This window comes from Coenobita brevimanus, chromosome 6 (genome assembly GCF_032717465.1).
Source record: "Coenobita brevimanus isolate Jiangsu-jjx chromosome 6, ASM3271746v2, whole genome shotgun sequence".
In the NCBI taxonomy this organism is placed as follows: domain Eukaryota; kingdom Metazoa; phylum Arthropoda; class Malacostraca; order Decapoda; family Coenobitidae; genus Coenobita; species Coenobita brevimanus.
The window spans coordinates 58,008,231-58,033,268 of NC_136959.1; the positions used below are offsets into that span (position 1 = coordinate 58,008,231).

At 44.9% G+C, this 25,038-nt stretch overlaps 1 protein-coding gene across 1 annotated transcript in view; it reads left to right on the forward strand.

Annotated features, from left to right (window-relative positions):
* The first annotated feature begins 4,260 nt into the window (after positions 1 to 4,260).
* The window catches only part of LOC145399939 (uncharacterized), a 152,693-nt gene continuing 131,915 nt past the window's right edge, over positions 4,261 to 25,038 (forward strand). The window contains exon 1 of the mRNA XM_080272454.1: positions 4,261 to 4,265. The gene's annotated coding sequence lies outside the window, so the exon portion shown is untranslated. The remainder of the gene's footprint in view (positions 4,266 to 25,038) is intronic.

A 25,038-nucleotide genomic window follows, 5' to 3' on the forward strand; every position in this document is an offset into this window, starting at 1 on the left:
TCACGGCACTTAAACGGACTCAATAATCGCGGTACATTATGGGAAGGCCCGAGCTCGCGCGCGCGCTCGCTCACACACACACACACACACACACACACACACACACACACACACACACACACACACACACACACACACACACACACACACACACACACACACACACATATGAGAAACCTAAGAAATTATTGACATTTGTCCTTACAAAGGCGAAACCTTCACTACCGCAGCACACACACACACACACACACACACGCACACACACGCACACACACGCACACACACACACACACACACACACACACACACACACACACACACACACACACACACACACACACACACACACACACACACACACAGTGCTAACAAATGAAGGTCTACAACTTTTCATACAGGACACCTTCAACCTTTCAGACTCAAGAATTAAGCTTCGTGGCATAGTGATTCTCCAGTTCTGACTTGAGTAAGGAAAGAGCCGTTTCACCTTCTCTCTCTCTCTCTCTCTCTCTCTCTCTGCGTGACTGCCCGCCGTAAAAGAGTGAGTGCCTCAGACCCCGCCGGCGACCAGTTGACAGCTTGAATATGGGATTGGTCTTTGTTGGGCAACGGTGAGAGAGTGAGCGAGTGCAAGGAAGGCTCCGTCTCTCACTCCCCTGTTGATCTCATCTGTCTTCTTGCACTTATCTTTGTCTTTCACTCGCTCTCTCACTCTTCCCTTCATCTCTCTTGCCATTTCTCTTTCATCCCTCTTTCTTTCACTTATTCTCTCATTACTCTGTTTATCTGCCATGCCTTTTTGCACTTTTCTCTCTCTCACTATGTCAGTCTGACTCGTTCCTCATCTCTCTCATGATCACTTTTGTCTTTTTTCTCTCCCCTCTCCTTCTTTCACATTTTTTACATCTCCCTTTACCTCTCTTTTCTTCTTTCTCTTATTTCCTCTTTTTTGAGGAAGTTGGAGGAAGCCTCTTAATACAACCATCATTTCTCTTGTCCTCATTCTCTTACGTTCTTGTTTTTTAAGTCTTGATTTCATATATTCTTTCACTGCTCTCAGTTTGATTCTTATCTTCTTTCTTCCACTGCTCTCTTATTTTCTCTTGTTTTCTTTCTCTCATCTCTGTATCACTTTTTCTTTCACTAACTAGATCTCTTTTGTCTCCATTCTCAGATTCCAACTTTCTAAGGGATGGGAAGAGAAGCTGGTTATTCTAATTTTTACTTAACCTGATCTCCATTTTTTCACCTTTCTTCGTGGTTTAAGATACTTCCTGATCTCCCCCCCCCTACATCCATCTGAATCTCCAAAGTCCCATTGCTTCTTCATTTTTTTTCTTTATCTCTTTTTCGACATCCATCTCCATCAATTACGCGAAGGAAGAAAAGCTTTCTCTCAAGGCTCAGTCTCTCCCCCCCCCCTTTTTTTTTTTTTCTTATCTCTCTCCTCAGCTTTCCTCCCCCTTTATCACCATATCTTCTGATCTCTTTCTTCTCCACTTTTCTCTCCTCTCTGTCGTGTCTATACAATACCCACCTGTACGCTTTGTCTCACTTTTTCAGTCAGTCTCTCTCTCTCTCTCTCTCTCTCTCTCTCTCTCTCTCTCTCTCTCTCTCTCTATCTATCTATCTATCTATCTATCTATCTATCTGTATATATAATTTTTCTTTACCCATCTTCGTTCCATTCTTTATTCCCTCTTCTCCTCCCTCCCTCTTTTTTTTCTTTCTTTTTTTTTACATTTCCCTTTTTCCCATTTCCCCCCTTGCATTACTTCCCTACACCTTCTCTCTCATGTCTTTCCTCACATTCCATCTCCCTCTCTCCCTACATCCTCCATTTTCTCTCCCATCCCTCCCTCTTCCTTTCCATCCTCTTTCTCTCAGACCATCAAGGAGTTTCTTTTCCATGGTATGGGTCGTAAAACATTCTGAGGAACTACTTTCCCTTTTAACAACCATTGCCCTCACACACCTTTCCTTACACTCCAAATCCTCCCCATATCTTCCATCCCCCCTTCCATCCTACCTCCGTCTTCCCTTCTCAGTCCTTTACCGCCATTCCTCTTTCTTACCTCTTTCTCTCAGGTGAGTTCCGCTTCCCTGCACTACACCACCACCTTCAACCTCGCTCCTCTCCTCTCAGTTCCTTCCCTCCCACTGCCTCCTTCCCTCCCTCTTCCTTCTCCGCACCTTTCCTGTCATTCACTTCTCTCACGTCTTTTCCTTTTTTCACTTCTCCTACACTGTCTCCCAAATTCTTCCACTGTCTCACACCGCCAGTATCCCTCTTTCTCTTATTCTTCTCCTCCCCACTGTCTTCCCACACCTTGCTTCCCTTTCCTTATCTTTAATCCCCTCCCCACACCTTCCTTCATCCTTCCACACACCTCCAACCCTCTCCCCACACCTCTCAACCTCTTCCAACACCAACTACCTCCCAACACCAACTACCTCCCAACACCTCTCACCACCTCCTCACATCTTTCTTCCTTCCTTCCTTCTTCCCTCCCATCCCTCTTTCCTCCGTCTTTCTCTCAGGTGGTCGACAGTTCCGCTTCCCTGCACCACAACACCACCACCCTCATCCCCACTCCTAACCCCCCTCCACCCTCATCCCCATTCCCAGTTCCTCCCATCCTCACCCAACTCCTAACGCTCCCATCCCCCCCGATAACCCGCTCACGGCCTCGACTTTCATGCGGCGGACAAAGAGATGAAATAAGTGATGACTGAGTGCTCGTGTGGCCCCGCTTGGTAATGCTGGAGGGATGAAAGCTTGTTATTAATCCCTTCTGTAAGGCGAGGTCTTTTCATATTGCTATTTTTGGTACCGAGAGACGATTTCATTCAGCTCAGGATGATGAAATAACTGATGACTGAATGCTCGTGTGTGCCTGTTTGGTAATTTCTAAGGAATGAGAGTCTGTTGCATGCTTTGTTTAGTTACTGCTGACAGACGGTTATATATAACTTACGAGAGACTGGTACTGAAGAGGGGTGCCTTCGCGCGATGGCATTGACGTAACTGGGCGGCTCCGCTTCCTGGTTATCAAACTCCCCTCAGCTCCCTCCCTATCCCCTGAAAGTGGAGTAGTGGTTTGCAGAAGGGGAACAACTTTAGACTGCAGTCTACTGGGTTCACTTTCAGGTGCACCTGGGTTTACAACAACAACAACTGCCACTACTACACCTACTTGAGGGAGACTTTCTGAATGCTTGTTGGCGCTTTTCTTTTTTAAATACGATTCACCGCTCGTGTGGCCCTGCTTGGAGGAGTGAGTGTTTGTTATTAAGCTCCTCACACACAGATTGTCTTTTTTTTTGGGGGGGGAGGGGGGAAGTTATATAAAGAATCTTGACCAATACAGTGGGGCGAATATTTAGTTTATTTTTTATGCAACCACATGATGCTCAGCTCCTGAAAGCCCACTAATATTGTAGAGGTTAATGAAAGCTCTCTCTAACTCCTCCATCACGAAAAGGTCAATCAAATGGCCTCGAGGTAGCAAGAATAAGAAAAACACGTCCACGGGTTAAAGATGCCAAGCTCAAAAAATTAATGTTTTCGGTCTGTGGTGTTTTCGGACGGGTTTGGTGCCAGGTGTGTGGGATAGCTTTCTCTCCCTCCTTTACTTTCTCGTTGTTAAGGTCTTTTCTCGGCATGGCTATTTCTTTAAACAAACAGAATTTCATTTTTATATTTTGTGATTTATTTTAAGTGTTGCATGCTTATTTATTGTGCTGCATCTGTTTCGTTATTTTGTATTTTCTTTCATTGTGTTCAAGTCCACTCTGAGAACCATTTAAAATGCCATTGTGTGTGTGTGTGTGTGTGTGTGTGTGTGTGTGTGTGATCATGAATGGCATCTTTGTTTACCGTATGCATTCGTACGTTTTTTTTTTTTTTTCTGTTTTCGGTACCCTAGCTCTAATTTTCCGTACATCTTAATATATCCTGGATTCTTTTCGCCACTCTTGTGTTCCAGTAGGTCTGTTCTTTTGTGCGTTATTATATTTTCTGTACCTTTCTTAGTACTTGTATCCTATATTCCTTTTACTCTAACTTGGCCTAAAACTTCCCTATCTCCATCTTGACTGGTAGTGATAACAATAGCTTAACAATAGAATATGATTGTCTCGAGATATGTGCTGTGGAAATGATGGAAAGCTGTAGTAATGACTTTTTTTTGCCATCAAGCTACATGAATAAGCTGCAGAAGGACAGATATCAGGGCTAATTTAAGGTGAAAACAACACAGCAGGTTCCATATGCGTGGGCCTGAGCAGGAACTACGTAGAGAGCCAAGCCAATCCAGTCTTGCACAACCCCCGACCCGGGTTCACAGGAACTGGTAGCTCACCTAAGAATTTCCGACGAGAAAACCCGGCGGAGGGAGCAACAAAAACTTGAGCTCGACTTCACATCCGGACGGGAGATCTTATCCGGCATCCTTCTTTCCCAGGCTCCATATGATCTTGAGAGTCGGCGCGCGCGTGAGGCTCGTAGACGAGGCGTTGTCATAAGTCTCACGAGCGGGCCTGAAAATTGCGAGGCGGAGCTGCCCAGCATACAGTAGAGTTCTTAACACTGCTGGATGTTCTGTACTGTCTTGAAGGTTTTTCTGTCCTTGATAAAACAGAGTTCCTTATCACTGGCGGGTGTTCCATACATTCTTTTAGACTTTTTTTTTTCCTTAAGTCCTTACAATTTGATAACGTATTTTATATTTTACCCTTGTTGCTTCAGCGCAGGATATGGAGCTAGTACTTTCACCTCTTAAATCTTAATTCCATAGTGGCTCTGTCTTAATGGCCCTTAAGTAGTGGATAGGTGTAACTGTATTTTGACTTACTAACTTAATGCTTTCAAACTCCTAGACAAGGCCTCATTCTGGCTTCGGTTGGGGGGACTGATGGATGGGGGAGCCTTCCTGCTTGCTTATTCTTGCCTTTGGTTAATGAAGTCCGAATACTTCCCTCGTGCTTTTAAAATCTTGCCTTGGTTCCATGCAAACTGGACATCTCTTATGATATTCATGAACACATTTCCACAGAACAGACAGCCTACTAACAGCTTACCCTGAAGGAAGCCTTTTTTCCCATCTTATTCGGTTGTATACATGTGTACTTCTTTGTGAGTTATTTTTTAAGCCTCCGCCGTATTTTAGGCAGCATAGGAGAATTTGTAACATCTCGTCCTTAGACATTTTTTGCCTGTTACACCTTATTATCCTCGTATGTCATTTATTGCGTTCCATTATCTACGTCTTTTGCATCAGTAGCACAGAAGAGGGTATCGAGATGGTATGTTCAGAATACATCGTCAAAGAAGAGATGTTACGAAACCTCCAACGTCACTTGTAGTAGTAGTAGCAGCAAGGCCTCTTGACCCGAGTATTTCCGGTTGGTCGCCGAAGGTCAAAGCGAGGTGTCACTACCCGTTCACGATCTCCTCCATAAATCGCCTGGCAAGTGCCCCGACCTGAACGAGGCGTGGGGGGAGGGCGTGGGAATGGTGCCGGGCGGGGGCGTGGCTGTGGAGGGGGAGGGAGTGGGGGTGTCGGGGCACTGGTAGGGAGAGGAGAGGTCAGCCTTGGGAGTCAGCGCTGGTGTTGTTGATGGAGTGATTGTGGTTCTGACGAATGGGTGCAAGACAAGGGCGTGGCCGTGAGCAGGGTGACTATGGGAAAGCGACGGGAGTTTTATTTTTTTTTTTCTATGCAGAGAAGAAACCAAAAGCCAGGAGCCCGCAGAGATGTGTTAATTCTTGTATGTTGTTTCGCAGTTCAGTGATTATTTAGACGTAACACAGGATGGGTCGCATCGGAATAATTTTACCTCTGACGCTAAATTGTGCGTTCGTTTTATATGCTTCTTGGGCCTGCCCTACCCTAACTCTTAGACTGGAATTAACCCCTTCAATCCGATTATGCGTTTTTCAGTTTATTCATGCTACCTTCAGTCAGTTTAACTCAGCGTTAAAGTAATTTTTTTCCAACTGGGGATTAGATATAGCCTTTACTAACCACTTCACAACATGACACCTTCCTTAAAGTTAATAAAACCGTCCGGTAGTGGTTGATTAAAAGGAAAATTAGTTCAGCGGACAATGGCAGTTAATGTTGGAAAGGCCTTGATAATAATGATGATGGTTCAACAGTACAATACACTTATAGTTCAGGATGTGAAAGAACCAAAGGAACAGAAAGATTTGGATGAAAAATAGAGGGCCTTTTGTTACTGAGCCTCGCAAACCACAAAATCCTCTTAAGGCAAGAAGCGACACAAAACCGACTGAGAAAGAAGTGAATCAGGTCTTAGGGCGTGAGAACTAAGATAAGAGCCATGGGTACTCAGACACACAAGGACGCTGTGAAGAAATACCAAGGTGATCCGAGACAGAAAGCCTCACTTACCTCATAAAGCCACTAAGGCAAAAAGTGGCATAAAATAACAGAGAAAGAAGTTAATCAGGTCTTAGGGCGTGAGCTATCGATACTCAAACACACAAGGCCACGGTAAAGAAAAATCAAGATGGTTTGGCATAGAAAGCCTCTCCAACCCCAACAAGCTACTGTGGTAAAAAGTGGCACAAAACAGGCAGAGAAAGTAGTGAATCAGGTCTGTGGGGGGGCGTGAGAAAACAAGAGGCAGCGGTACTCCCACACACAAGGCCACCGTAAAGATCAGACGGAGTGCATGACTGAACACTGATTACCGCGTGGCCTTGATCTGCCAGGTGTTGCAAGTAGCCAGCCAGCCAGCCAAGTCAGCCACGGTCATAACGGGCTCACTTGCTCTTGGGTAACAACTCTCGCTACCTCCACCACCACCACCACACACGCATGTAAATGAAGCATCCGGAATGGCTAGGGGAATTCTTTAGTGGCATGGGAAATTATCTAGTGACAAGGAAGTTGTCTGAAGGAATTATCTCGTGGCAGGGAAACTGTCTGAGGGAATTATTCAGTGGCTTGGGAAATAAATTATAAGGCAGGAAAATTGTCTGAGCGAATTCTTTAGTGACTTCATAATGCCTTGGGGAATTATTACGTGGCAGGGACGTTATTTGGGGGAATTTGTTAGCGGCTGTCTGATTACCATGGGGAAATTATTATGTGGCAAGCAGATTATCTGCAGAAACGCAACCATTTTCATTTTACTCTAACTTGGCTCACTTTTTCGTTCTTTTGCAACGCAGTCACGTAGCATAGTGGTAAAAAAACAACAGTATGGCTCTACATCATTTACGTAGTACTTCTTCGTGACTGGCACCTTACTCTAGGGCTAATCATCTGTCAGAGCTTAGCGTTCAAGATGGGGTTCAATTTTGGGCCGTTAAAGTAAAATGAGTATAATATCGCATTATATATCCTTATATGTGTTATTTCACTTTCAAAAAAGCAGCACATTCCACTGTATTCGTTATACCACTCTTTTCCCCAAGCGAGACAGCCCCCATCCCTACGTAACTCAGTCCTCACCTTATGGGTCGCTAAGAGGCAAGCCATCCCCAGCGGGCTTCACCGTCAGGACGATTTAGCAGCATCACTTCAGCAGGTCCCGTGGCCGCCAATGAATAATACGGTGACCATGTACGGCACCACACTCGTCCCTGTCAGCCACACGTACTTGCCTCATTATCTACTACACCACCCTGCCCTATTCCCTGCCACCCCTACCACTGGCATACCTATTAGACCTGCCACACTTCCTCACCTTGCCACACCACCCCCTGCCACAACACCCTACTCTACCACTCCTACGGCCAGCATACTCAATTACACACCAACCACACCACAACACCCTACCATAACATCCCATCCCTCCACCACACAACCACATCACATCACACCACCAAACCATGCCACTCCACCATCCAACCAAACCATCACTCTAGCACGAGCTGTCTTATTTCCCCTGTGCTTGTAACCTTTGCATCCAGTTAGGCCACCCAAAGAAGCACAGCTGCACAGTTGCAAGCGCGCGCACACACGTATGTATACACACACACACACACACACACACACACACACACACACACACACACACACACACACAAAGACTAAAGCGAAAAGCCAGATTAATAAGAATAAGCCACTGAAACAAAAGGCGAAACTAACGGCTTGAAAGTGGTGGAGGCATTTACACTGTTTTCCCCTGCCTACCTGTGGGCAAGCTGAAGGTGGCGGCCCCGCATAACCATTAACATAGTAACGACGCCTAAACTGCCAGACCGAAGTTGCGTACAGACCGATAGCCAGAGGGAGACCAACGCGGCTCATTCCCACGGTCCGGCCGGTGATCTGTATCCCAAGTACCGATGCTTAAACTGGTGCCAACGAGGAGCCTATGAGTGGTGCATTTGTAGCTTCCACCCGGGAGCCAAGTCTCTTCAACATTTCTCTGCTTCCCGCCGTGTGAAGGACCCTGATCCGATCCTGGTGAGACACTGTTTACCATAAGGGAGTCCCAACTCCCTACACCGTGCATGTACTGTACGGTACTATAGGACGGCCTCACAGAAGCAGTTGGTTACCTGTGGTCGATGGGTCTGCTTGACCAGACAGACCGGGTTAAGTAAGAACAAAAACAACATATAAACTACCAGGACGAAGTTGCTTTCCGACCGACATGCCAAAGGGAGACCAACGCGACACTTTCCCACGGTCCAGCCAGCGATCCGTATCCGAAGGCCCGGTGGATGATGTTTCGGGGTGGGTAGTAATAACAGGCTGGGCGCGTAGGCTCATGGCTTCATTTTTCTGGGCACCCGTGACAGCTTGGATGAGATGGTGGCAGCCTGGGGGGATGGAAGGATGGGTAGCTGGGTCTTCTCTCATTTCTTTACCACCTCTCGTTATCTCTCTCTCTCTCTCTCTCTCTCTCTCTCTCTCTCTCTCTCAGTATATATATATATTTTTTTTATGTGCTCGACTCTGGGCATAGGCTTCACAGCCTGCTCCCAAGGCCCAGTAGTCCTCCTACATATCATACACCTCTACATGTCACCACTTCGGCGCTAACACCCACCGTCTATATTGAATACATGCTAGGGCTGTCTCATACAGGACTGGTGTATTGGTATTAGCGGGGGTATTTTTACGACATGTCGGCGGGTCTTCTGGTAGATCGGTAAAGTCTGCTTTTCATGAAATTCAAATCTTAAACTGTTCCCTGCCCCAGCGAGGATTTGAACCTGGGTCCGGTAGGACCGCAGGCCACCTCCCTACCGATTGAGCCATCTCGTCCCCATATATATATATATATATATATATATATATATATATATATATATATATATATATATATATATATATATATATATATACTGTACAGGCCAAGTTTCATTCTCATCTCCCTCACATCGATGGTTTGGTGCCTTGGTTCTCTATTGTGTGTGTGTGTGTGTGTGTGTGTGTGTGTGTGTGTGTGTGTTGTTTTCGTATTCCATATTCATATTTCGTTTGGAAAAGCTTAGTACAAAAGAGTAATACAGTGTTTAGATAATTATAAGTAGCCTCGATGGGAATGCCCTGGGTGTGTTCGATGTCCCTGGAGCTCGCTTCACAATAGAATGAAAGAAACATACGCACCGCAGATTTTTTCATCCTTTGATGCCATTCCCACCACGACTAGACGTTTTGATTCGGCTACTTTTGAGACAGTAGCTTTGGTTAAATTACTGTGACGAAATGCCAACAATACGAATTATTTTTAAATCAAGAAACCAGACAGAATCCAGTTATAAACAAACCCTTTTCCAGTTCTGGCTCTCATACCGCTCATAGAATTAGGCAGTACACACAGGCTGCTGAGGCGTTACGGAAGTTGGTGACTTTATCTTGACCAGACCGTAGGTGGGGGAATGGGAGGGGAGTGTATACGCATCCCCCACCACGGACCCCCACCCCACAAACAACACTAGTTTTCTATATCGCAAGAAGGGAGGTGAAGGCCACAGAACCTCCCATCTTCAGCTCTGAACCGTTTCACTTCAATGACGTATTTCTTAGCGTATTCTTGCAACAATCTGACAGTTTACTCATCTTAAAGGGATGTGTTAATGAAGGCCACTTTAACCCCTCCAGTTCGAGAAGCATCCCCTGAAGTTACCATTATTTCAGGGAGATGGCAAGAATGTGATGACCGTCATTGCAGTGGAGTAGGTGAAGACAAAATAGTTATCTTTCTTAAAATTACATGTCCAGGAATAAGGTGTATGTGTGAGGGAAGGAGAGAGAGAGGGTGGGGGGAGGAGAAGAAGAAGAAAAGAAAGGCAGAAGGATAGGGAGGAAAAGAACGGTGAGAGGAAGGAAAGGAAGGAAGGATGGAGGTACTGGCACACTAGCGGGGTCAGAGGTCGAGTACAAACCCCGCTATAAGGAACTCCAACCTGATGCCACTCAAGCTGGAGAGAGAGACAGACAGACAGACAGACAGTGACAGAGAGCAGACGCAGAGAGGGATTCAAACCTGAAAATGTAGCATACATTTCCATTCATTAAAAAAAAAAAAAAAAAAAAAAAAGTGTGGTGCGATACCCTCCCTCTCCCCAAAACCAAAAAATAACGAAAAAAAAAAAAAAGGAAGAAATATTTGGCCAGAATCCTGAGAATTTGTAAATGATACTCAAATTGGTAGAAATTGCTGAGTACCTTTAATCTGCACATTAAAACATACACTTTTGGTACATAGTGTATGTTGTAAATGTGCCGATCAGATCCTCAGTTCAAGCTGTACCACATCTCGTAAACAGCGCTTAAGCGTTGTGAATAAGCCGTAAGTCCTTGTGGATACCGTCTAGACACGACACAATGCTCTTTTCATTTTAACTTGGCTGAAATATGTCATCTCTCCATCTCCAGTGCTGACTTGTAACAAGAGACTTACACACAAGCATAGCACAGGTAGGTGCTGTGGTATGGATGTATTGTCTTATTATGCCACTGAACTACGGAAAATAACCTGCAAAGAGACGAGTATCTCCGCCAAGTTAAAGTGAACGACCAATGGTTATCCTACAGAAATTCTATCCTCTCTCGGACAGTGTCACGCAAAACAATTATTGATATATGTAGGCATCTAAATACAGTGATATGATACAGTGACCGAGGGACAAGGAAAGCATCAGCGTAATTGGCAACGTAAAACAGGGCAACACTATGAATTTAAGACTGACGACTAACCAGAAGACTGAAGAAAAAAGTACTTCCGGGTCCTGAGAGGGCTGGAGCAAGGGGCATGAACTCCTCTTGTAGTTGCTTTCCTTCTGCACCAACCTGCCTCTACCCTCATATCCTCCTCTGCTTCCTCACATCTTTGCGTCACACTTAAACAACCTAAAAATTTTTACTTACCATATACCTCACTGCATATCAACACCTCACACTTGCACCATGTCGCTCCCTCACCAACACCTCACACTAGCACCATCTCACTCTCTCTCCTTTAATAAACAACTTAGTCTTGTACACGGAGAGCTGGCAGTTTTAGGCCTAGTTAGAGTAAAAGGAGCATAGTTTTGAAATTAATACCTACAGGCAGTGAAACAGGCAACTAGATTTATTTGCAGGTATGCAGTGAAACAGGCAACTAGATTTATTTGCAGGTATACATGGCGGAAAACATGCAGCCAGTGTGTATCGTGACTCGTCTAAGAGGTTCCCATCCTTTGTCCGTCATGACATGTTCCCTGGTAGAGTTCATGACGGTGCGGTACTGAGATGAGATGAGGCCTGGTGTCTACTGAGAGCCAGATCGTGACAGGCTCTTTCTCATCACACACACACACACACACACACACACACACACACACACACACACACACACACACACACACACACACACACACACACACACACACACACACACAAGCACGCACGTATAACTCTGTGTTCTCCCTAAATTATGTACAGGAATATACCGTTAGCCAGAATATTATCCTACCCCTTCAGTATAATTACGTCTTTTCTCTTTTACTCTACTTCCACACGATTTTATTCAACATAGAAGAGAGACCTCGTGCCGATGGGGTGCGTGTGTGACAATGACCTGTGAAAGTTGATTAAGCCAGATTTACCCCCAAGATAATGCCATAAAATTATTGTGTAATTAATCCTCATAACTCTCACATGCCTAGCTAGTCATGAGGGTAGATGTCCCCCCTCCCACATTCTTGACCCCTCTCCCCCAACCCCCTTCCCGTCCCCTTCCTCGCTTCCTACCCCATCCCCCTCCTCGAGACCCCCTCCCATAGCACCATACGTCAGTGCCATCCTGGCCACAGATCCTCTATTCTCCATCCACCACTCCCCTTCTACATCTCCTTCCCCACTTCTCTTTTCCCCTCCCTTCATCCTCCCCCACCATACCTCCACCCCTTCTCCATTCCCCTCCCCTTCCCCGTTTCTCCACCATACGTCAGAGCCACCCCATCCACAGATCCACTGTCCTCTATCCTCCCTCCCTACCTCCATCTCCCCTCACCCCTTCTCCTATTCTCCTCCTTTCCCCTCCCCTTCCCCCACCATACGTCAGCGCGATCCCCTTCACAGATCCCTCTCTCTGATAGCCCCGCCGTTACTACATAATCAGGCATAATTACCACTGCAGATTATAACCGGGAAATGTGATCTATAGGCCCGTGTGAATAGCGGAGTGGGTACGGCGCGGCGGTTCATAATAGTGATTTATTGGTGGAGCGAGTGGTGGTGGTGCTGTGGTGTATAGTGTGGTGGTGGTGTGATGGCTGTGTGGAATGCGGTGATGGTGTAGCGCTAGTGGTGGTTATGTGGTGGTAAAGAGAGTGGTGGTGAGTGTTTGGATTGTGGGGGAGCTTGGTGGAGAATTTGGGTGTTTGTTGATGAAGATTCTGGAATTTGATGATGATTCTGTAAGTTTGATGATGGGCTTTCTGTGGGGGATGGTGATAAAGTTGTGTGCTGGAGATATTGGGGGTTTGGTGGTGGAGATTCTGGGGGGTTGTTGATGGAGATTCTGGGGGTTTGGTGATGGAGATTCTGGGGGTTTGGTGATTTTTTTTTTATTATATGCAAGGAAGAAGGAACCAAAGGCCAGCAGATTCTGGGGCTTTGGTGATGGAGATTCTGGGGCATTTAGTGGAGGAGATTCTGAGGGTTGTTGATGGAGATTCTAGGGGGTTGTTGATGGAGACGGGGGTTTGGTGGTGGAAAATTTGGGATTTGGTGGTGGAGGTTCTGAAGGGTCTAGTATGCAGTAGATTATGGAAGGCTTTGGAGGTGGATAGGTTTGTGATGCTGGAGGGACTTTACTTCGGGATTCATGATAGTATTCTGCTGTTACACAATGACTTTTTTATTTGCCCCCGGACGATTTTATTCCTGTTTGAGGGCACATCTCATACTCAAGAATTAAAAAAAAAAAAAAAAAAAAAAAAGTCCCCACTAAACATCCATGGAAGACTAATAAATATTGACTGTCTCCATGAATGCGTCTGTCAATGTACTCCTTTGCTTTCATGTAACATTTCCTGCTTGGCCTTCAGCGACAATGTTCCCCAGAGTGTTGGGGCTTGTGCTGAATGGTAAGTAAAGAATCTAAATTCTAAAAAACATAGATTAAGGAACATTGTATTTAACCCCATCCTTACGAGAGGTCTGTACAAAGCTGAATCAGATCGTCCTAAAGTACCAAGATCATAATAAGAATGGTTAATCTAACATTGCATTGTATTAGTATGTATGTTTTGTAGCGGCCGGCTTGCATACACCTGACATGTGCAGGAACCTCGACTATTCATGATCAGATCATGTTATTCGGGTTCTGAAGAACAATAGATCCATATTCCCATGTCACTATTTAATACTTCCTTCATTACAGTCAGTATCAATGCATGGCACTGATTTGCCACAATCATTATCCTGCGTTGGTCCACTACAGGATAAAGGCCTCCCATTACATCCTTAATCAATCAGTCAGCTTATCTAATGACGCCGTACTTCCTCTTAATGGAGTATCCATGTTGAAGTTGGCCGTGGTACAGCTGATGTTTTCTATGGACTGAAAGCTACACCGTCAAAACCAATTAATTGCATCCCAACTTTGATAGAAAATGTTGAAGAAAAAAAGGAATGTGAGATGTATAAGATAGACAACAAAGTGAGTCAGCCTGGACTTGTGTACTTGTGACTGAATGTTTCCTGCCTGAGATTGATGACTGTGTGGTTAGTCGCCAAGTCTTGGCTGTCTATCCGTTACCTGCTTTACGAAAAACGTGACCTGTTCATGCCTCTTGATTTTTTTTTTTTTTTTTTTAACTTTGGCGATTATGTTATCACACTTACGTTCGTCTGTTTCTTAATTATCTTCGAATCCTTCTAGCGATGCTCAGCATTATCCTTTCGTCAGATTGCAGCAGTTATTATGTATTGCTCTGTAAAATGGAGCACAGTGAAGAAGCTAGAAAGCACTCGAGGAACGTATACATCTGTCAAGGCCACTATAATTTATGACTTGTAAAATTAGCCTCTGTCCAGCTTCGTTTGCGAAGGTAATAAATTCTACGACCCTAGTCTGCCCTGTTGCACAGTGTCAGAGAGCGCATACCTGCCCCGACTGCAGTATAATTTATGATTTATTCCCACTGCCGGATCCTGATCCACCTCAAAATCTAATTAATTCTTCCTTGACCTACTACACCCGTTCACCAGATTTCACTGAAATCTGACGGCAATTATTCGAGATATCTCATACACAAACAGACAAACATGCACGGGGGAATACATAACCTCCGTCCAGCTTTTGATGCATGAGGTAATGAACATAAAACTGTGGATGAAAGGAAGAATCGTAAGTCATCATGATCGTCAACATCACCATCATCATCAACAACAACTACTTCTGGTCCTGTTTCCCACCGTGGAAGAAAGAAAAATTACGGAGTAGAAGAAACTAATTTCAGGACAGGTAACAACTGACTACCCACCCACCTGACTCAGCCTTCACCCATTAGCCCCGAGCAGCGGCCCTAGGAGACCCGCTGCAGGACAAGACCCGCCTTACCACGTACTCTAAGCCGTGACCACCCCACCCCTAACGGAACACTGCCCCCTACCCTCTGCAGCTCCCACTAGCACCTTGATTAGCCACACAACCATCAGCACTATTACCACCCAACCACCACTACCATTACCACTACCGTCACCGTTACTGCTGTTGCCACCACTACTACTAGGCCTACTGTCACTACCAGATTAGCAAACCACCACTACCACTATCACCACTACCATCCCTACCACCACACGACTGTTACTACTACTACTACTACTGCTACTACTACCTTCACCACCAAACCATCTCCACACTACCATTAGCACCACAACCATCACCACACACCACCACACCATACAGCTACCACCATAACTCCACACTATCACCACCATAACTCCACACTATCACCACCATACTACACTGTCACCACCACACCACACTACCACCACCACCACCACCACTACCACCACCACCACCACCACTATTACCACCATCACCCTGCCCCCAGACCGGGTGCGAGAGTAGCAACGTGACCCCATAGCTGGCCCAAGGTAGGTAAGTACCGGAATCACTATCCGCTACTTCTATCGCTTGCCGCCCATTCTCCAGTCCCATCCAGAATTTTTCAGAAAACCCTTCATCATCATCATCACCATCAAGCACATTCCTACAAAACCGAGTGGGCAGGATCCAGAAGCAGAAAAAGGAAGCCCACAAAAATAGAACTATCGTCAAGTTCCCAGCTCAAAATGATCCACCCTTCCACTCACACACATCACTCCAGCCTTCCACACCATTCATTACACTCCTTTCCCCTCTACCCACACCTCTAATATTGCCCCAGTACACACAGCCTGTCACACACACACCAAGAACCTCCCCTTTCACTTGCTACCCTCTGTACTTTCATTTTCACTCACCGTCCATTACTCTTCCAGCCTAGTAATCATTTCCCTTCCTCCATTTCCATGCTATAGTTCGTCTACCTTAACTTGGGGATTATTTCCGTCCCCTTTCAGTATATTTCTTAGTGAATGGCTTCATATTCTAGTGTTAACCTCATCTTACAACTCAGTCACAGAATAAGGCAATACTATGACTCTCTATCCCTTCCATAACTCTTCATCGTGACTGGCGTCACAGTGTAGTTTTAATCTCATTACAAGTTAGTGACAGAATAAGACAGTACTACGACTTTGTATCCTTTCTATGGCATTTTTTTGTGACTAGCATCATATTCTAATGTTAATCTCGTGTTACAACAAAGCAGTCACGGAGGACAGAGAATAGTACAGTACTACCATAGTTCACATTCCACATTCCATTCCGGTACCTCTCGCTTCCTGCCATGCTCCACTTTTCGTAACAACCTTTCCCCTCTCTCTCTCTCTCTCTCTCTCTCTCTCTCTCTCTCTCTCTCTCTCTCTCTCTCTCTCTCTCTCTCACACACACACACACACACACACACACACACACACACACACATATGCATAGACAGACGGACATATAGGTAGATAGATAAATAGACACAACAATTAGAAAAGGAAGGAATTTTCTTTTAAATGAGGAAGACGATTTTACCATCTTCCGGCAGCCTCCAAACCATTATATCCAGCTTAAAAGATCCCCACGACCCGGCCTATAACAGGAACAGGAAGGACGCTGCCTCAGAAGCTCCCGGACATCACTCCAAAGCCCGTATTTTCGTTAACTGTAAAGAGAATGTCTGTACCTCTTCCTTGGCGGTTTATTTTGCTTATTAAAACATTATAATGCCGTCTGCGTTACTTAAATAACTCTAACATTTTCATGCTTTGCATAGGCAACACTAAGGAATATCCATGTGCCGCAAGGAAAGATAAATCGCTAAGAAAGAGATGCTACGAGGGTTCCTAAGCTTACGAGAATATGGACAGAGAGATACGGCAAAAAATGGCCTTACAATCCCGTATGCCCGTCAGCCGCCTCCGGATGCCCTTGGCCCCTCTTGACTGGGTGTAAAAAAATAAAGAACGAAAGAGAGAGTTCGGTGTGAATGAAGGAGTGAGAATGATCTGTGTACGGAGTGACTGGAGGAGTAAGAGTGAACTGAATGAGTCTGAAGTGCATGAAGGGGTAGGAAGTGAATGAGGGAGTGGGAAGGGAATGAAGGAGTAAGAAGATACTGAATGAAAGTAATGAGGGAGTGGGAAGGGAATGAAGGAGTAAGAAGATACTGAATGAAAGTAATGAGGGAGTGGGAAGGGAATGAAGGAGTAAGAAGATACTGAATGAAAGTAATGAGGGAGTGGGAAGGGAATGAAGGAGTAGGAAGATAATGAATGAAAGTACCATCACACTCAGTTCTCACTAATATCCTGAAGGCAGACAACTCTAACAAATATAATGATGTCCTCGTGCTGATGGGTTCATTGGAAGACTGTTACTTAGATTTATGCCTTTCTACCCACAACAGAGGCTGTTATTTCCAAATCCCCAATTATCCTGCTGGGTGAACACGAACAAGACGGAAACAACGTGTACCCAACATTCTGGCTGACACAGGAATCAAGCTTAGGTTCATAGAGTTGTAAGCTAGATGTACTAACCAGTGTACCACAGAAAACCAAGTGCACCCAACAATCTGATTGACGTGATAATCTTATACAGATTCTTCCAGTTGCGAGGAGGATGCGTTACAAATGCGCCACCGGAAACAAACTGTACCCCGCACTCTCAATACTCTATCCTCCCTGGGAATCGTATCCGGGTTCTCCCAGTTGCGAGCTACGTGCGTTAACCAATGTACCACCTAATCAGCGACCTCCCTAGGGCGCAGAAAGTATCATATTTCATTTTATTTCCACCAAAGAAGGAGTAGAGGACAGTTGCTTGTACCTGGGGGCTCACGACTCTTGTTTTGCGGTGGGCGGGTTCGCGTGATGTCACACCACTTTTTCAGGCGTCAAGTCGTGGCCTTTACAACTTTAGCCGAAAAATTTCTGACTATTTTTCATACTTTTCATCACAACATTGACCTGAATCTACTGTTTTTTTTTTTTTTTTAACTCTGGCCGAAATTTTCATAGTTATTTTCACACTTTTGATCACAGTATTGAGAAGAACCTGCTTTTTCTTTCTTTCTTTCTTTCTTTACTCTCTCCTACTTTGCCCGAAACTGAGGCATCTATCACAGCACCGGCCAGAGAGTTTCTTTCCCTCGTGTAAGTTGGTTTCCGTACACGAGAAAGGGATGAGGAGGCGTGATGGAGGACCGTGAAGATGGACCACACACATGAACACACAGACAGAACCTAAAACACACACACACACACACACACACACACACACACACACACACACACGACCAAGGCAGCAGCGGCACCACTTTATAAAGCACTTCCAATTGGCGAAACTCCATGGAACGTGAAAGTTAACCCTCCTCCCCAAAAGAGAGAGAGGGAGAGAGAGAGAGAGAGAGAGAGAGAGAGAGAGAGAGAGAATCGTGGCATGTGTAACGAGAAAAAATCAGCTAAACGTGAAACAGAAACAAACTCGTGACATGAAACGTTTGTAGAAACAAGAATGCATGGCTGTTGAAACTTTGGCAACAGCGGCAACCAAAGAAAACTAATAATTGACACTTGAAACCTGAACCAAACAAACCTTGAAGAAAAAGACCCATGTGCGTGTAGTTGTCTGTATATGTTTTTATTGTCAGACGTTCATTCCCTGAGTTCGTCTTATGTGATCACGACAAAAATGCCTTTAAGACCTTCTCATACGACTCCTTGTTACTTCCTTCCGCTACTCCAGACTACCTTTCCTCATGTACCCCAGTGATAGACTGGTTAACTTACTGATAAATAGATCCATTATTTAATTACTCTAAATAAAATATCAATGCCAGTGAGCTCTCAGTTTTTTGTCAGACATGCAGCTGTTATGAATCATGACACAGACTAAACGCTTGTGTAAACAGGAATTAAAAGATCAAAAGCCAAGGATATATTATCCAGCACGATCTAATCATTGCCATCATCATCACCACTTTCATCACCATCATCATCATCACTTTAACACTATTTTCTCTCTAGTAGGCGTAGTTGGTATGCATGGTGTGCCTGGAAGAAATGAAAATGGGGAACGAATGATAGCGATGTGTGTTGAGCGAGAGATGGTGATTGGGAATACGCTGTTTGAGAAGAAAGATATTTATAAGTATACATGGGTGAGACAGGAGGGTGGAAGGGTTGTTGATAGAGCCTTGATGGACTATGTGGTTGTGTCTAGGAATGTAATAGGAAGATTGTTGGATGTGAGAGTTCTGAGAGGGGAGGGTGGAGGTATGTCTGACCACTACTTGGTGGAGGGAAAGTTAAGAGTAGGTAAGAGATGGGTGAGAGCTAGGAGGGTTAGGTGTGGCAGGGAGGTTTTGAAAGTGAGTGAGTTGGATAAGAGAGAGAAAAAGATAGAGTATCAGGAGAAATTGAAAGATGAGTGGAACGCAGTGAAACATCGGGAAAATGGCAGCGTGGAGGAGGAATGGCAGTTGTTTAAGAGTGCTGTGGTGGGGCATGCAGAAGAGGTGTGTGGTGTGAGACGTGTGGGTGGTGGTGTAAGAAAAAGAAGTGAATGGTGGTGCGAGGAAGTAAGTATGGCCGTGGCTGAGAAGAGACGTGCATATGAAGTGTGGCTGCAGAGGAAGGATGAGATGTCATATGAAAGGTATAAGGAAAAGAGGAATAGAGCGAGAAGGGCTGTGCGTGATGCTAAAGTGGCAGCAGATGAGAGGTGGGGTAGGCAGCTGACAGAGAATTTTCAACAGAATAAGAAAATGTTTTGGAAGGAGGTGAAAAGGGTGCGAAAGGGAGAGTCTGGGAAGGAAGAACGAGTAAAAGCAGAGGATGGAAGGATGTTAATTGAGATGGATGCAGTAAGGAAGGGATGGGCAGAGTATTTTGAAAGATTGTTAAATGTAGAGGAGGAAAGGGTGGCTGAGATTGTGGCAGATAGAAGGGTGCAAGGAATAAATGTGTTGGGAGAGTTGAATGATTCTTTGATCACGAAGGAGGAAGTGGAGAAGGCAGTAAAGGAGATGAAAACAGGGAAAGCTGCAGGTATGGATGGGTGTGCTGTGGAATGCCTGAAGGGTGGTGGAGTGACTATTGTTGACTGGTTAGTAAGATTATTGAATGTGTGCTTTGAGAAAGGTATGGTGCCAATTGACTGGGCAAGTGCTTGTGTGGTCCCGTTGTATAAAGGCAAGGGTGATAAGTATGAATGTACTAGCTTTAGGGGTATAAGTCTGTTGAGTGTTGTAGGTAAAGTGTATGGTAGAGTGTTAATTATGAGAGTTAGAGAGGGTACAGAGGGAGTGATTAGTGATGAGCAGTGTGGCTTCAGGAGAGGGAGGGGATGCGTTGATCAGGTGTTTGCTGTGAGACAAGTGTGTGAAAAGTATTTAGCGAAAGGCAAGGATGTGTTTTGGGCATTTATGGATTTAGAGAAAGCGTATGATAGAATTGATAGGGAGGCTTTGTGGACTGTTTTAAGATTGTATGGACTTGATGGTAGGTTGCTAAAAGGGGTGAAAAGTTTTTATGTAAATAGTAGAGCGTGTGTAAGAGTGGGAAATTCTGTGAGTGATTGGTTTCCCGTGAGAGTGGGGCTGCGACAGGGATGTGTGATGTCGCCTTGGTTGTTTAATATTTACATGGATGGTGTTGTAAGGGAGGTGAATGCAAGAGTTTTAGGTGGTCTGAGTCTGGTAAATGTTGATGGAGGAGAGTGGAATCTGAAGCAGCTGCTGTTTGCAGATGATACTGCACTGGTGACTGATTCAGAGGAGAGATTGAGACAGTTGGTAGAGGAGTTTGGAAGGGTGTGTGAAAGGAGGAAATTGAAAGTAAATGAGAATAAGAGTAAAGTGATGAAGTGTACGAGGTTGATAGATGGTAGGGGGATGAATATAGTTTTGAATGGTGAGATGCTTGAGGAGGTAGATTGTTTTAAATATCTAGGGTCACATGTTGCTGTGGATGGAAGAATAGGTGCAGAAGTGAAGTTTAGAATAAATGAAGTAGGAAAGGTGCTGGGAGGAATGAAAAAAGTGTTTAAATGTCGTTCGCTTAGAATGGATGTAAAGAGAAGGCTGTATGAGGGTGTTGTGGTACCGACTGCGTTATATGGGGCTGAAACATGGAATATGGGTGTAGCAGAGAGGAAAAGTTTGAATGTAATGGAGATGAGATGTCTGAGGAGTATGTGTGGAGTGACGCGTATGGATCGAGTGCGAAATGATGAAGTGCGAAGGAGAACTGGAGTTGTTCGGGAGATGGCTGGTAGAGTTGAGCAGAGGGTGTTGCAATGGTTTGGGCATATGGAGAGAATGGATAATGAGCGATTGGTGAAAAAGATAACTAGATCTGATGTGAGAGGTGTAAGACTGAGAGGAAGACCACGAATAGGATGGATGGACAGTGTGAAGAGAGCGCTGGATGCGAGAGGGATGTCCGTTGAGCAAGGAAGAGTGGCTGTGCATGACAGAAATAAATGGAGAGAAATTGTGAATGAATAAGTGATGACGCAGCCCTGAGGGGATATTCTCCCGCATTTGGTCTGATCAGCTAGTCAGGTCAGGTGCGGGTAAGGGGATGGGTCTGTTATGATGTGGCAGGGGTAAACCAGTTCAGCTGTCGGGCCCTGCTGTGGATGTCACTGCTTGCATTGCGCAGTTGACCCTTGTGCGGTGTGATGCGGTGAGGATCTGTCCGTTCTCCCCTTTGGGGCTAAGATGCGAATGAATGTGTTTGAATGGATGAGTAAATGGAGAGTGAGTCGTCCTGTCTCGGCTACCTCCCTTTCCTTGGGGGAAGCAGCCTAGGTATATAGATAGATAGATAGATAGATAGTAAATCTGAGTGAGTAGGATATATATAATTAATGAAAATGCATAAAGTGAACAGTGACCAAAATGATCATCATAAATTTGGGGCCTGCTTACACTCATCCCTGTCATATTTAACTCTGGCTGCTTGACCTTGATTGAGCTGAATAAAATCGACAGGCGTTAGCTGGAATAGAGCACGTGGTTCTAAATATTTGGACAGGATGTTAAGGGAGCGAGTTTTTTACCTTTTTGTCGTGCCGGGGTTTTTCTAAGCAAAAATAAATCGTCTGATATTAAATGGGTTATAGTTAGCTCCTTATTTTACAGTGGCTAAAAGGTGACAATTTTTTGTGCCTACTCTTGCCATCCCCAGACGATTTAATGCAAGTGAAGAAAGATACCTGGCATTGAAGTGGGTTGATAAATTGCAAATCTAAGCCTCCATTTCGAGAAACTTCTTTTGTGCAAGATACAGTCATCTGGAGACAGTAGGATTAAACTAGAAAAAAAAATGCGGCGTCGGAATACCTGGGAAGAAGCAGAGCAGAAGAAGAAATATGGAAGATGAAGAAATAAAACAGGGCAGAGGAAGAAAAGAATCAAGGCAGAGGAAAAAGACAGGGCAAAGGAAGAGAAGAAACACGGCAGAGGAAGAAACAGGACAGAGGAAGAAGAGGAGAAACAGGGCAGAGGAAGATACAAAGATGAGTAACAGTGTGGTAAGGTCCTGAAGAGGGGTGGGGTTCCATAGAGAGGGAGGGCACGTGTGGCAATGAGGTGAAGGATGAAATAAGGGGCGTGGGAGAGTGTGAATGGGTAGATGGATGAATGAATGGGCGGGATGGGTGGATAGGTGTAACAGAATGTGAATGGATAGGTGGATGGAATGGTGTGGATGAGCTTAAATTAATAGATAGGTGACGGAGAATGTTTATTGATGTATGGATGGAAAAGGAAGTGAATCAGTGTAAGAACCATATAACAGTGTGTGAAACCTCCTTAGTTGTGTCTAGGTAATGAATTATGCATAAGTCAGAAGTGAAACCTACAGGTATGGGGAGGTAGGAATGAAGTGGCGCAGTAGTTTCTGATTGTTAAGGAAAAATGATGAGGATAGGGAAATCATCAGTAATTAGTGTGTGTGTGTGTGTGTGTGTGTGTGTGTGTGTGTGTGTGTGTGTGTGTGTACAGAAAAATAGATGAGGGTGCAAATATATAAAAGTATGGACACAAAAACAAAAACAATAAAAATGGTGGTTTGCAGTTATATAGGTGTGGACGCGGAAAAAAAAAAAATGGACCTGGGTGCGAAAAAGGCCATGTGTGCGAATATAGATGGGTGTGAGTATACATGGGTGTGAATAGGCGTGGATGTGAATATGTGTGGGTGTGTGGATGGGCGAGAGAGAGGTCAGAGGTGAGTGGAGAGCAAGGAGGGTGATGCTGGTGATGATAGTGATGCGGGGCGTGGGAAGCTGGGTGGGTGTGAGGCATCTCCGTACTTTCACCACACTTGAAACTCTCTTCTCACACCACCACCAGTTATCAACACTTTCCCTCACACCACCATTTATCACCACCCTCACACACTACTACAATTACTCCACTGGTTAGGTCGTGTGTGTGTGTGTGTGTATATATATATATATATATATATATATATGTATATATATATATATATATATATATATATATACAGCTAGATAGATAGATAGATAGATATAGGTATATAGATAGATAAGAGAGAGAGAGAGATCAGAGATGAAATGTGTATGAGCATGAATAGCAATCAAACGCCTTCCAGAAGTTTGGGGCGACGGGCAGACAAATTCCCTCCCTTAGAAGGCTAGGGCAGACGAGGCCTTAACGAGGGGTACTAGTAGGGCGCCGGGACTCTCTCCACTCACAGGTTCAGGCCATAAATCCCGCCAGCTGGGGGTGTCAGTGGCCATCTGCATACCGGGAGCACGCCCGCCTGGCCCAAACCCGCTACTGCCGGGAAAAGTTGCTCTGCAAAGTACAGCTCAGGGGTCAGGCTCACCAACTACTTTCGAATATTTTACGAGAGGTTATTTTTACCATGGGAGAGAAGCTGAGCCACGAGGCTACTTGGTGGTCCAGTGAGTTAAAAGCGCCGTTTGGAAGTAAAGGCACCGTGGGGCGCACGGATCCGAATCCGTAAAAGAGGCGCTGGTTATGAGGTTGTGCATCCTGCCTAACAAGGGACGTAGTACTGTCACCAAACCTTACGGTATAATTCGGACTGTGATATTGTAACCTAAATGCCCCTACATCCCACATGCTTAGTACTGGAATGGAATTACGGTTGTATTTATTTATTTATTTATTTATTTATTTATTTATTTATTTACAACCTTTCTATAAAGAACCACAAGTAAAGTCGCAACACAGAGCACGATGTCGCTGGCGAATAAGATTTCATCCATCCATCTCTATCATATTATCCTTTTTAGCCCAACTAGGAGCGTAGGGACCAGGGGCTGCGCTACTCAGCTACGACATACAAGGCGAGGGTGACCAGCCTCGCTCATCCCTGAGTGGCATTATGTGGTCAATAAACCCCAACTACCCTGGGATTCAAACCATTACGGGTCCCAAAGATTTCACCCGAGTTAAGAAAACCTTAAAAGATGCTTGTGACTGATCCCTAGCCTTCCTTTCACCTCAGGCGGGGTCGCGCAAGGTTAAGGCCCATGGTGCTGATTGTGTCTAGATTATTTTTCACGGTTTAGCTCACTCCTCGAAGGTCTTGATATGTACTGATCTATACGTACAACCATGAGCAAAAGTTCTTCCACACTTCGTGGGCGGCTGTGGTTGTGGAAGGCATTACGTGAACTAGTCTTGTTTGACATCAGTGTGAAGCACACAGCAAAAAAAATATGAGAAGGAAGGATGCTTTCTGTCGCTTTGGTATAGGAGTGAGACCTGCGGAAGACAGGACACAATGCTGACAGAAGATTGTCAACTAACCATTGCTCAAGGCTGTACGTGAATCTCCTGTCTCGAATATGCACCCGACTTTTTTTTTTTTTAATAGCCCAGCATAACAGTATGCAACTTTTGTCTTATGTATGTGTATGTGTGTGTGTGTGTGTGTGTGTGTGTTT